Genomic DNA, 13,318 nt, shown 5'->3' with positions numbered 1-13,318 from the left:
TATGTATATATGTATACACACATATGTATATATAATTTATATATATGTATATATAATTTATATATATATATATGTGTGTGTGTGTGTGTGTGTGTGTGTGTTTAAAAATAATGACACAGCCTATGCTTAGCATTAAAACTAAAGCAAGATTTCCACATAGTAGGTAGAACCTACACTTGCTTAGCGCCAGGCAGTACCAGTGCAGAAACAGGCATCCTGCTGGGGATTCTTAAAATTCTAGACTTAAATAGTTTATTAGTTCAGTTCTGCTTTATCAACAATGGTTGCATTTGAGAGTGGATCTGGAATATTTGAATATTCTAATGCTATTCTTCTGTTTATCTACCACAAACAAGCAATTTTGGAATTCAGATTCTCAGTGACATTGCTGCATCAGTCAAATTCTAACATATTCCTAATCCCTGGTTTCTGGTACTGATGATAAATCTCCTAATAGATTTCATTCTACACTATACTGAAGGAAAATGAAGTCATAAGCGTTTTTGAACAGCACAATCATATAGGGGAGACTTAAAGTTATAAATCATAGTGTGGTTTGTTCTAACCATAAAATACTGTCATATATTTAGGACTAACTACTATTTTTAAGAAAAATACACAGGCCAGGTTTAAATAAACCTTCCAGCTGTACATAATTTTGAAGGGTATCTTACTTGTGTTAGCTAGTACTACATAGAAAATACACAAATGGGTGATGTTTGAAACTGGTACCTTTGAGATGCTGCATATCATCGGAATTGCATCCTGATCCAGGATTAAGGGATATAAATGTTCTTTATATTTTGGGGCATGTGAGGGAGCTTTCATAAATGGGCATATATGAGTATTTCATTAAAATTAGTTTACACATATAAGACATCTTAAGAAAGTGTATTTTAAAAAGTTAGGTTTGAATTCCTTTCATCAAATTATACTGGCTAAGTAGAATATAATTGCACCTCTCCAAATACTAATTTTCATTATTTTTCCCAAAATTCTTTGAAAGCAATATGGCATTATTTTTAGATCATTTTCTTCTTCTCCCATCTCAACAAATGAGAAGCCAGTTGGAATTTTCAATACTCTTTCTGAAAGCCTCAGCTGACGGATCAAATAGTTCTTTTTAGAGTCTAGCTTCCAAATTACCACAGGCTGTCTTGGTCAATTTTTCAGCCACTGTATAACACAAATTGCCTTTCTCCAGCATTCGATGATTTCTTATGGTCTTTCTGGCCTCCAGCAGCAGCATCCTTGCCATGTGTATCAATACCTACCACTGCTAAGTCATTAATTTACTTGAAGTTTTAAGTTTCTAAACATTGTCTTTATTTTCATTGTCTTCTCCACCACAATCACCAAAAACAACAACATAATCACCAATATTGCATCTTCTTCATGATATTCCAAGTAGATGTACCCAAATAAATATGCTATAATTTAAGGGTTCCCTAAATTTATGGACTTAATAGGACAAGTAAATTATTTCTCAGTACTTGACTATGTTCTTCTGTTGTTTATGTGTCAACAATGTTATCCCCAAAGTAAGTATGTTTTGTCTTAGTTTGAAGGATGCATGGTGGTCTCTAGTTATCTCTTTTCACCCCTGGGTTGATTAGACCAGTCATGATATCTAAGCTTAACTCTCTGCATTCATCCATGCATGCAGCTTTACAATGGAAATAAAAACATGCTCTTTGGATCTCTTCAGAGTCTGACTTAGGATGAAATTAGAGGGGATAGACAGAACCTCAAGTGGCACAAATGGATTGGATATCCGAGTTTTGAGCATTGCAGTGTTGTATAACAGTAATGAAAAACATTTTTTATGATTACCTACAATGAAAGATGGTATTTAAATACAATTCTGTGTGACTTATAGAATAATACAATTTCTTTTTTATTGGATATTTTATTTATTACACTTCAGATGTTATCCCCTTTCCTCATTTCTGCCCCCAAACTCCTTATCCCACCCCCCCTCCTACTACTATTATGAGAGTGTGACCCCACCCACCAACTCATCCCTTCCTGCCATACACAGGAGCATCTACTCTTCAGAGGACCAAGGGCATCCTCTCTCACCAATACCAGAAAAGACATCCTCACCTAGGCTGACTCTTTAGACCCTGGGAGCTCTAGTAGGTTGGTATTGTCACTCTTCCCATGGGGCCACAAATGTTTTCAGCTCCTTCAGTCCTCTCCATAACTCTTTTATTGAGGACCCGGTGATCAGTTCAATGGTTGGCTGTGAGCATCCATCTCTGTATATGAGAAACACTGGCACAGCCTCTGAGGAGACAGCTATATCAGGCTCCCATCAGCATGTACTTCTATGCAACCACAACAGTGTCTGCATTTGGTCTGCACATGGAATGGGTCTCCAAGTGGGGAAGTCTCTGGATGCACTCTCCTTCAGTCTCTGTTCCACACTTTGTTTTCATATTTCTTCCCATGAGTATTTTTTTCTCCTTCTAAGAAGGAACAAAGCACCCCACTTTGGTCTTCCTTCTTTTTGAGCTTCATGTAGTCTTATGAGTTGTATCTTGGTTATTTTGAGCTTTTGGAATAATATCCACTTATCAGTAAGTGCATACCATCTATATTCTTTTGTGATTATTTCACCTCACTAAGGATGCAATTTTCTAGTTCCAAGGGTTTGTGTAAACATTTCATGAATTCATTGTTTTCAATAACTGAGTAATATTTTATTTTGAAAATGTACCACATTTTCTTTATCCATTCCTCTGTTAAGGACATCTGGGTTATTTTCAGCTTCTGGCTATTATAAATAAGGCCGCTATGAACATAGTGGAACATGTGTCCTTGTTATATGTTGGAGCATATTTTGGGTATATGCCCAGGAGTGGTATAGCTGACTCCTCAGGTAAAACTATGTCTAATTTTCTGAGGAAACACCAGACTGTTTTACAGAGTGGTTGTACCAGCTCACAATCCCACCAATAATGGAGGAGTGTTTCTTTATCCATATTCTCAGCAGCATCTGAGTTTTTGACCTTAGCCATTCTGACTGATATGAGGTGGAATCTGAGGGTTGTTTTGACTTGCATTTCTCTGATGATCAGGCTCCTGTCATTATGCACTTCCTGGCAACCACAATAGTGTCTGCATTTGATGACTGTACATGAAATGGATCCCTGAGTGGGGAAGTTTCCAGATAGCCTCTCCTTCAATTTCTATTCCACATTAAGGATGTTGAACATTCTTTAGGTGCTTTTTGACCATTTGAATTTCTTCAGTTGAGAATTTGTTGTTTAGCTCTATACTCCATTTTTAATAGTGTTATTTGATTGTCTGGAGTCTAATTTCTTGAGTTTATTGTATACATTAGAAATTGTCGCTGGGCGGTGCTGGTGCATGCCTTTAATCCTAGCACTTGGGAGGCAGAGACAGGCAGATTTCTGAGTTCGAGGCCAGCCTGGTCTACAGAGTGAGTTCCAGGATAGCCAGGACTACACAGAGAAACCCTGTCTTGAAAAAAACCTAAAAAAAAAAAAAATGAAATTGTTAGCTCTCCATCGGATGTAGGATTGGTAAAGATCTTTTCTTTACCAATCTGTTGGCTTTGTCCTACTGACAGTGTCCTTTGACTTACAGATGCTTTGCAATTTTATGAGGACCCATTTGTCTATTGAGAATCTTAGAGCATAAGCCATTGGTGTTCTGTTCAGGAACTTTTCCCCTGTGCCCATGTGTTCAAGGCTCTTCCCTACTTTCTCTTGTATTAGTTTCACTGTATCTGGTTTTATGTGGAGGTCCTTGATTGACTTGGACTTGAGCTTTGAACAAGGAGATAAGAATGGAGCAATTTGCGTTCTTCTACATGCTGACCTCCAGTTGAACCAGCACCATTTGTTGAAATGCTGTCATTTTTTTTCCACTGGATGGTTTTAGTACCTTTGTGAAAGATCAAGTAACGATAGGAGTGTGGGTTCATTTCTGGGACTTCATTTCTATTCCATTGATCTTCTGGCCTGTCTCTGTACCAATACCATGCAGTTTTTCTCACTATTACTCTGTAGCACAGCTTGAGGTCAGGGATGATGATTCCAACAGAAGTTTTTTTATTGTTGAGAATAGGTTTCACTCTCCTGGGTTTTTTTTTTGTTATTCCAAATGAATTTGCTAATTGCTCTTTGTATCTCTATGAAGAATTGAGTTGGAGTTTTGATGGAGATTGCATTGAATCTGTAGACTGCTTTTGACATGATGGCCATTTTTACTATATTAATCCTGATAATCCATGAGCATGTGAGATCTTTCCATCTTCTAAGATCTTCTTCAATTTCTTTCTTCAGAGACTTAAAGTTCTTTTCATAGCGATCTTTCACTTGCTTTGCTAGATTTACACCAATGTGTTTTGTATTATTTGTGACTATTGTGAAGGGTGTCATTTCCCTAATTTTTTTCTCAGCCCATTTATCCTTTGAGTAGAGGAAAGCTACTGATTTGTTTCAGTTAATTTTATATCCTGCCACTTTGCTGAAGTTGTTTATCAAGTTTAAGAGTTCTCTGGTAGATGTTTTGGGGTCACTTGAATATACTATCATATCATCTGCAAATAGTGAAATTTTGTCTTCTTCCTTTCAAATTTATATCCCTTTGAACTCCTTTGTTACCTAATTGCACTGACTAGGACTTCCAGGACTATATGGAATACGTAGAGAGAGAGTGGGTAGCCTTGTCTACTTCCTGATTATAGTGGGGTTGCTTCAAGTTTGTCTCTGTTTAGTTTGATGTTGGCTACTGGTTTGCTGTATATTGCTTTTAGTATGTTTAGTTATGGGCCTTGGATACCTGCTGTTTCCAAGACTTTTACCATGAAGGGGTATTGAATTTTGTCAAATGCTTTCTCAGCATCTAGTGAGATGATCATGTGGATTTTTTTCTTTGAATTTGTTTATATGGTGGATTATGTTAATGGATTTCCATATGTTGAACCATCCCTGCATTCCTGTGTTAAAGCCCACTTGATCATGATGGATGATTGCTCTGATGTGTTCTTGGATTTGGTTGTCCATAATTTTATTGAGTATTTTTGCATCCATATTCATAAGGGAGATGGGTCTGAAGTTCTCTTTCTTTGTTGGTTCTTGTGTGGTTTAGGAATGAGCATAATTATGCTTCATTAGACAGAATTGGGTAGTGTTTCTTCTGTTTCTATTTTGTGGAATAATTTAACGAGAATTGATATGAGGTCCTCTTTGAAGGTCTGATAGAACTCTGCACTAAAACCAATCTGGTGCTTGCCTTTTTTAGGTTGGGGAGACTTTTAATGATTGCTGCTATTTCTTTAAGTGTTATGCAACTGTTTAGATGGTTTATCTGCTTCTGATTTAACTTTAGTACCTGATATCTGTCTAGAAAATTATCTATTTCATCCATATTGTTCAGTTTTGTTGAATGTAGGCTTTTGTAGTAGGATCTGATGAGTTTTTGAGTTTCCTCGGTTTCTATTGTTATGTCTCTCTTTTCAGTTCTGATTTTATTAATTTGGATACTGCTCTGTGCCCTCTGGTTAGTCTGGCTAAGGGTTTATGTATCTTGTTGATTGTCTCTACGAACCAGCTCCTGGTTTTGTTGATTCTTTGTATAGTTTTTAGTTGTTGTTTGTAGCTGCCTGAGGCCACAGATCAACTGGGTTCTCTTGAAAGGGGCGTTTGGAAATGAAGAAAGGGGCGGAGGGCAGAAAAGATGAAGCCAAGACAAAGTTCTCTGATCAAGGCTCGAAGTTTTAATGTTCAGCTCTCAATTTAAATGAAAGGCCCTGCCCAAATCCTGTATTGTTTCACCCAGTGATGTGTGGGGGAGTCCGTTCTTGGTCATGGCCTGAGAAATCTCAAGGCAAGTCCGGGGGCATTTATTCTTCTAAGTGCTCTACAGCCAAAGTTGGTATTCCACCTAGATCCTATTACTTGGTCTGCTGTGGTAAACATGGTCTGGTCTGTTAAAGGCGGGGTGGGGGGCAGGGAGGGGAAGGGCACAGTTGTTGTTATTTCTACTTGGTTAATTTCAGCCCTGAGCTTGATTACTTCCTGCCCTCTATGCCTCTTGGGAGTATTTGCTTCTTTTAGTTCTAGAGTTTTCATGTGTGCTGTCAAACTGCTAGTGTGTGCACTCTCAAGTTTCTTTTTGTAGGCACTTAGAGCTGGGAGTTTTCCTCTTAGCATTGCTTCCATTGTGTCCCATAATTTTGGTATGATGTGCCTTCATTTTCATTAAATTCTAAACAGTCTTTAAATTCTTTCTTTATTTCTTCCTTGACCACATTATCATTGAGTAGAGTATTGTTTAGTTTCTATGTGTGTGTGGCTTTCCATTGTTTTTTTGTTATTGAAGACCAGCCTTAGTCCCTGGTAATCTGACAGGATGGATGAGATTATTTCAATTTCCTTGTATCTGTTCAGCTCTGTTTTGTGACCAATTATATGGTCTGTTTTGTAGAAGGTAATATGAGGTGCTGAAAAGAAGGTATATTCTTTTGTTTGGGGGAGAAGTGTTCCATAGATATCTGTTAAATGCATTTAATTCATAACTTCACTTAGTTTCTCTGTCTCTATTTAGTTTCTGTTTCCATGATCTTTTCATTGCTGAGAGTGGTTTATTGAAGCCTCCCTCTATTATTGAGTGAGGAACAATGTGTGATTTGAGGTTTAGTAAAGTTTCTTTTATGAATTTAGTTGTTCTTGCATTTGGAGCATAGACATACAGAATTGAGAGTTCATCTTGTTAGATTTTTTCTTTGATGATTATGAAGTGTCCTTCCATATCTTTTTTGATAACTTTAGGTTAAAATCAACTTTATTCAATAAAAGAATGGCTACTTTAGCTTGTTTCTTGGGACCATTTGCTTGGAAGTACTTTTTCCAGCCTTTTACTCTGAGGTAGTGTCTGTCTTTGTCACTGAGGTACATTTCCTGTATGCAGCAAAATGCTGGGTCCTGTTTACTTATCCAGTCTGTTACTCTGTGTCTGTTTATTGGAGAATTGAGTCCATTGATGTTAAGAAATATTAAGGAAAAGTGATTGGTGCTTCCTGTTATTTTTGTTATTAGAGGTGGAATTATGTTTGTGTGGCTATCTTCTTTTGGGTTTGCTGGAAGATTATTTACTTGCTTTTTCTTGGGTGTAGTTTTCCTCTTTGTGTTGGAGTTTTTCCGTCTATAATCCTTTCTAGGGCTGGATTTGTGGAAAGATGTTGTGAAAATTTGGTTTTGTTGTGGAATATCTTTGTTTCTCCATCTATAGTAATTGAGAGTTTTGGTGAGTATAGTAATCTGGATTCTTTTAGGGTTTGTATGACTTCTGTCCAGGATCTTCTGGCTTTTACAGACTCTGGTGAAAAGTCTGATGTAATCCTGATAGGTCTACCTTTATAAATTACTTAACTTTTTCCTCTTACTGCTTTTAATATTCTTTCTTTGTTTTATGTATTTGGTGTTTTGATTATTATGTGACAGGAGGAATATCCTTTCTAGTCTAGTGTACTTGGAGTCCTGTAGTCTTCCTGTATGCTGCTCATGGGCATCTCTTTAGGTTTAGGGAAGTTTTCTTCTATAATTTTATTGAATATATTTTCTGTCCTTTTAAGCTGGGAATCTTTGCTCTCTTCTATATCTGTTATCCTTAGGTTTGGTCTTCTCATTATGTCCTGGATTTCTTGGATGTTTTGCATTATGAAATTTTTTTCATTTTATATTTTCTTTGACAGTTTGCCAATAGTTTTTATGGTATTTTCTGAACCTGAGATTCTCTCTTTTATCTCTTGTATTCTGTTGGTGATACTTGAATCTATGACTTCTGATCTCTTTCCTAGATTTTCTATCTCCATTGTAGTTTCCCTTTGTGATTTCTTTATTGTTTCTACTTCCTTTTTTAGATCCTGAATGCTTTTGTTCAATTCCTTCATCAATTTGGTTGTGGTTCTTTTTAGAATTCTTTAAGGGATTTTTGTGTTTCCTCTTTAAGGGCTTCTACCTGTTTACCTGTGTTCTTCTCTATTTCTTCAAGTGAGTTATTTATGTCCTTCTTAAAGTCTTCTATCATCAACATGAGAAGTGATGTTAAATTAGAATCTTGCTTTTCTGGTATGATGTGATATCCAGGACTTGCTTTGGTGAGAGAACTGGGTTTTGATCATGCCAAATAACCTTGGTTTCTATTGCTTATGTTCTTACCATCTGCCTTTCACCATCTGGTGATCTGTAGTGCTCTCTGTACTCACTGTCTCTTACTGAGCCTGTCTCTCCTATTATCTTGGTTGTGTCAGAACTCCTTAGACTCAAGCTTTCTCTGAGATCCTGTGATCCCGAGATCTTGGGTCTAAGAGCTCCAGGACTCAGGCTGTCTCTGGGAATCCTGAAATCCTTGTTTCACCAAGTTTCTGAGATCCTATGATCCTATGATCCTATATTCCTGGTTGTGTTAGAGCTTCTGGGAGTCCAGCTTCCTCTGGGGTTTTTGGGATTGAGTGCAAAGCTGGTGCCTACAGTCTGCTCAGGGCACCAGCACAGACTGGAATGAACCTGTGCCATTTGCTAGTTGAGGGTTCTTGCATTCCTTGGTCCCAGGGGTTCCCAATTACTCCCTGTTTGGGGCAAGTGTTGTGGTTTCCTCACCTACGATCCTGGGCATATTAGAGCTCCTGGGAGTGAAGCTTCCTCTGAGTGTTGCGGGATAGGGTGCAGAGCTGGCAACCAAAGTCTGCTCAGAGTGATGACACATACTGGAAGGACTAATTTGGAGCATCTATCTGCCAAGTCTCTTTCATTAGATTTAGGCTGTTATGGTATTAGATTTTTTGGTGAAATATAAATAATTCTTCTTATTAATGTAATTTTGTAAACTATACCATTCATTATTTGCATCTTATGAAGTTGGCCTTAAAATGAGTAAGAAAGTAGTTGGTTTTATTCTTATGAAATTTGTTCCAGTATTGTACCAAGAAGTCAGTCATGTCATGTTAGTTTTTATTATAGCATATGTGACTAGTATCTGGGTAACACTATTTCTTTTGTTCTCTACTAGTATCTATAAGACCTTTCTGTACTATGAAAGCTAGTCAGTAGGAATGAATACTCTATGTCAGTACGAGTTTGATCATTCTATGTTCTTTGATTAAAATCTATACTATCCTCAGTAATAAGGTTTTACCGTCAAGATGTTGTGGGTAACAAAGAGTCATGGTAATATCCTGTAATTTTTTGAGGACAAGGGAATTTATGCACTATACTACAAAAAACTTGAAAGGAGGTAACCAACACTTAACACTGGGCTTTGGTGTCTGTGAGATACAGTCTGTTCATAACTCTATTTTGTATTTTTACAGATGCATGTGTACATAGTTTTGGAAAGCATATAAAACAGTATGTTAGCATAATATACTGTGACTTTTTCAAAAGTTTTTAGCAGTTAGATATCCTTCTCTATACTCACACCTCTACCTTGTTGTTCCACTCCCACCACACTTACTCTTCCTTATCCCATTATTGTGCTTTCTCACTTCACAAAACACCCCTCTTTTGATATCTTACCTGTATGAGTCCTTTCTCATTTCCTGACTTCTATAAGTACACACATATCAAAAGATTCACACTATGATCAACATATGGAAAAACAATATGAGGTCTTGTCTCTCTAGATCTGGAATATATTGCTGAGAACAATAATTTCCAGCTCCATTTATTTACTTCCATACTTTACATTTTTCTTTTTTTATTTACTGATTTATTGTTAGATTATATTGTGTAAATATATCATGTTTTCCTTGTCTGTTTTTCAGTTGATGGATATCTAAGCTATTAACTTTTACAGCTTATTGTCAAGACAGAAGTAATGAACATAAATGAGTAAGTATCTTCTTAATAATATATAGAGACTATAGAGACATCTGGGTACATGCCCAAGACTGGTTCAGTTGGCTCATATGGTAATTTCTATATCTGTACATCTCTAGATCTCTGCAGTTATTTCCATATTGACTGTACTAATTTTTTATACCCCACCAACAGTGAAAAACGGTTCCCCTTTACCCACACTCATGCTGATATTTGTTGGCATTTGTTCTCTTGATAATTGGTCATTCTGAATGGAATATCAGTCAGATAAAATATCAAATTAATTTGTACTCCTCTGATGATTAAAAATCTCTCTCACACATATGCACACACACATAATTTTGTCATTTGTATTATTTCTACATTTAATATCATGCCTCTTCTTTTTAGTTGCTTATTTTCTTGTGATTTTTCTTTTTTAGTTTTTTTTTTATATTCTACGCACAAATTCCAATTGTACAAACTATGGCTAAATAGGTCATAGGCCCTAATGGAGAACCTACTTCTATTCTTTTGTTAAACAGACATACTATTAAACTTCTCCTTACCTTTCACTAGATCCGAGAAGCTTTCCTCACTGGAAAAACTACACTTGTCCACAGTTAACAATTTATATTTAAAAAAGGTAGACAGTTGATCACGGTGCAAAGAATAAGAATGTGTAGAGTGTGGTTGGACTGAAATGGAATATGTATATCATAATCATATTTCCACAAAGCTCAGAGATTATCTCCATGTAAGGGGTGAAAAGATTGTAAGAATTGGAAATTCTTTACAGCTTCAGTGAAATAAAGTTCTTTGGACATTATAGGCCCATTGTCTATATGAAGTCAACAGTAGCCATGGCTGAATGCAAAAACCCAGGAGCAGGTCAAACTACACAAAATCCCAGCACTGGTGAAAGATAGGTTCATGAAGTCCTACTTGTGGTCAAATAATCTTTTTCCAAGGATATGATCCCTGGTAGTGTGACTATGCACCAATGCATGGTCCTGCATCATGTACATACTAGCAGAAGTAAATGGAATTAGTATGTTTCAAAGAGAACATAAAATTGAAGGGACAACAGTCAGTGGTGGTTAGGGTTGTTTTGATCAAAACACTTTATAAACAACTTGAGATTCTCATATAATAAAAATTCAAGTTATAAAAGACTGTAAAAACAAGTTAAATATCTTGGATAGTAAGGAGATGACAAGATAGTGATTGGTCCCACTTGTCAGAATGCTGTATGTCAGAAGACATGAAGCACAGATGGTAGCACTCTTGTGGTGTTGACATCTGTGAAAGCTAGATAAACTTTATTTTCCCATAGGTCTACACAGCTATCATCATAGATCTCTGGACTTCTATTTAAAATGATTAAATAAAATTACTTAGGTATTCAGTCTTTGGATACTGTAATCAAAACAAATAAAGACAATGATATATTAAAAATGAGAATGCTTAGTTTAGTTTGATATTTTCAATTTAAAATCTTCCTCAATTAATAAATCAGAATACTTGGCATATGTATTTACACACATGCATGCATACACACATACATATTTGTAGATAAATATATAATGTATACATACATACATACACACACACACACACACACACACACACATATATATATATGAGATGCTGCCTATGATCTAATGCATAGCTCTATGTCCATGTGCAACCTAGCAGAGTAATGAATTTAGTGGGTTTCAAAAAAAATACATAAATTGAAAAAGAAATCAGTAGGTAAAACAGAAAGAATAAATGTGGTTTTGATCAAAATATTTTATAAAGATATATTGAACATATATATATATATATATATATATATGAGAGAGAAAGAAACAAATATACTGTTAATACGAAGAAAATAGTCTAAAATACGCTTTACTCATACCACACCAATTCATAAACATTTTTCACATCTCACTATCCACATCTCATTTTGATCAATAAAGCAGATGGCAAATCAGTTTCATTTTGAAAATAATTTAAAGCTCAAATATGGCATATACTTTCTATCTTGAAACTTATACATACATTTTATTTTTCCATCCCATATGAGAGCTGAATTGAAGTACAGGAAAAAAAATTACTGCTTTTCTTTCCTCAGAGATATGTAACTTAATTTAAAAATGATATTAGAAGAGTTTTTGGATGCCTCAATTTAACAAGGAAAGCCCTATATAATAGTTTATAATTTTTTTGTTTTATCAATTATTAGGTAAGCTTTGGAACTTGATGCAGCTAGAGTATACATTTTAGGACACCCTCCACTACATGCAGTAGTGATTTTGAGGTAACTGGACAGATGTTAATCTAATCATAACTTCACCCATACAGTGTTGAGCAAGGGGACCTTCGGACAATTTCTCTTTAAATATAATACACCTTCAAATTCTGCCAGAATGAATACTTCCTATTATAACATTATTTACTGTAAGGAAGTATTAAAGGAAATATTTCACATTTTTTTAGGAATATTATAGAATAAGAAAAAAATTCTACAGTGTTTTATGTCCACTCATTTATTAACAGGATAGTAACATGAGTGAAAATCAGAAAAGCATGACAATTCAATCATATTACCTACAAAACTTTAAACTCAAAACATTTTTTAAACATGCCAAACAACACAGTTTTATTTATTTATACAGTGGACAGAAACAAGGCTAAATAGTTTATTATGCCAAGGAGTCTATGATGGATGGAAACTCTAATGCATTAAAGAGAAAATAGTGTAAAAACCAGGGGTAAAAAGAAACCTGATAAATGATGTCACTCCAAGGGAAAATCCGTGATCTTCACTTCACCATAAGAGTTTTCAATGTGTCTCTACCATGCATAATCAGACTAATTCTTTACATTTTGAGTTAGGTCTTCCTATTTTAAAAATTATTGAGTAGAAATCTGTCTTACAATATCTTGTATTATGTGTTCTGGAAAATGACAGAAATTTTGTGAGAATTTTTACTAAGAAAGAACAAAAGTGTAATCGCTAAGAGAAGCACCTATTGAGCACTCAGAAAAGAGAACCTCTTGAAATGAATGCCCTGGTGCTCCTGCTCTCTATCTCTGAGCAAACTATTACCCAGAGAGGTAGCAACTGAGCAGAGAAGTTAACGTTGCTGAGATGAGGAAACAGATGTCAGAAGATTACTGCAGGCTTTACAATTTCCCCCTTTGTATTAGGAAGGGAGAATTAGTGCTTGTATATAGCTGTTTTGAGAAATCTGTAGAAGAAAACTGGTATGTTTGTAAATCAATTTTTAGGAAGACTGCAATTCCAAATGCTTTTTTGTGAAGCAGTATGGCTTCTTACTTTATAAGAAGTAGTATCTTCTTCTGGATGTCTGGTTGTTAATCTTAGTTTTGAATCCCGTAATGCTTTGTATCATCCTACTTTAGTTGTTCCACTGGAGTTAATTATCAGAGTGTGCTTAGTGATTTTAGATCTCCAAGTTTTGGGTCTCTGT

Source organism: Grammomys surdaster, unplaced genomic scaffold (genome assembly GCF_004785775.1).
Source record: "Grammomys surdaster isolate TR1022 unplaced genomic scaffold, NIH_TR_1.0 196, whole genome shotgun sequence".
Taxonomy (NCBI): domain Eukaryota; kingdom Metazoa; phylum Chordata; class Mammalia; order Rodentia; family Muridae; genus Grammomys; species Grammomys surdaster.
This window is presented reverse-complemented; position numbering follows the sequence as displayed.